The sequence below is a fragment of the Chinchilla lanigera genome, unplaced genomic scaffold (genome assembly GCF_000276665.1).
Source record: "Chinchilla lanigera isolate Chin_1 unplaced genomic scaffold, ChiLan1.0 scaffold00012, whole genome shotgun sequence".
In the NCBI taxonomy this organism is placed as follows: domain Eukaryota; kingdom Metazoa; phylum Chordata; class Mammalia; order Rodentia; family Chinchillidae; genus Chinchilla; species Chinchilla lanigera.
Window position 1 is genome coordinate 28,210,325 of NW_004955413.1, and position 1,708 is coordinate 28,212,032.

Genomic DNA, 1,708 nt, shown 5'->3' on the forward strand with positions numbered 1-1,708 from the left:
CGGCCGCGCTGCCCAAGCCCTGCCCAGACCCGCCGCGGCCGCTTCTGCCGCCAGCTGCCACCGCACCGCCCCCGCCGCGCCCGCTGGGCTCGTCCCATTGGCTGCTGGGCACAGAACCCCGCCCCGAAACCCTTTCGGCGCTCTGGATTGGGCCAGGGGACACGCCCCTAGCGCGCGCAAGGGGCCTCCCCTGGGCGAGCACTGGCCGCTGCCCTTGTCAATCAAAGAGGAAGTGACTATTTAAGCGGCTGAGGGGCCTCCCGGGGTGCGGGGGGGAGGGTGGTCATCTTGAGAAAGTCGCTCAGAGGTCGGCATCTTTGGGGCTGGCGCTCCGGGGCCAGAGTTTTGTGACTTTGCTAGCGCTCAAGGGTGAAGGAAGGGTGTGGCTCCGCAGCACCGTGCTGGGCTGGGAGTTCAGGAAAGTTTCTTCCCTTAGGGGACTCAGAATATACTGCACTTGAGTTTGTTTAATGTGAGCAAGGCGAAGAAGTGTGTGTGTGTGTGTGTGTGTGTGTGTGTTCAAGCGTATGCACATACGTACGCAGGGCAATCTGCACACACTTTTTTATCCTCAGTAACCTTTCCTGACAGGCTATTAGCCCCATTGTAGAGAAAGAATAATGAGTCAAATTGGCGTTTATTGAGCACGAGTCTAAGCACTTTCCGAGCACTACCTCGTACACCCTTGGTGTGCAGCGTGGTGAAAGTATGCCCAAGTGGGGGTTTGGGGAACTCGACCCCAGGGGTCTGGAGTGAGGTGGAGGCATGGTGAGGACAGGAGAGCCAGGTCATCCCAACCCCAAACTGCTGCTGGGTCCACATCACTCAAGTGGGAAGGAGCATGAGGACTGCTTAAATTAAAATGTTAAAGGAAAAAGCAAGATGGAAACAAAAGGGTGGAGACACTATAATTGCTACTGCAGACTGTTTATTCTGATGCACTGGCCTTATAAGAATCGAGAAAGCATGTGTGAGGCCCAGGTTGATCCCGAGCTCAACACAACAACCAGAAAAAGAGGCATTAGAAAACAAAGAAAGGGCCAAAAGTATAGCTCAGTGGCATGAGTGCCTGCCTGGTAAGCGCAAGGTCCTGAGTTTGAGTCCTGGTACCAAAAAAAAAGAAAAAGAAAAAGATACAAAGAAAGCTGGGTGTGGTGACACACACCTGTAATCCCAGTGCTCTGGGAGGCTGAGGCAGACAGATTTCACGATTTTAAATCCAGCTTGGGCAACTTAAGGAGACCCTGTCTCAAAATTAAAAATGAAAAAAAGGGCTGGAGGTATGTGAAGGGCCCAGGTTCAATCTTCTAGTACCACAAAGAAAGAGGGAAGAAGAGGGAAAAGAAAAGAACCAACATTTGATGACAAACCACTGCCCAGAAGTCTCTGCCCATTTCCGGGAAACAGGGCCTGAATGGACCAAGTGCGAGGAACCCAGGTGTCCACTGGGCTTGCTGCCCCGAGACCTGGCCCGGGTCAGCTTGTGTCCTGGGAAACCCCGAGTCTCTCCCAAGTCTCAGAACCCAAGTCCCCATCTACCCTTGTGCTCTAGCCTGAATCCTACACTCACTGCCCTCCCAACACCCCTGCGCAGTACCACACGTGTCCTATGCACTGATGAGGTAAGATGCCTCCAGAGCCTTCCTGGCTGCCTTGGCTCTGTTACCTTTCACTCTCTCTCTCTCTCTTTTTTTTTTTTTTTTTTTGT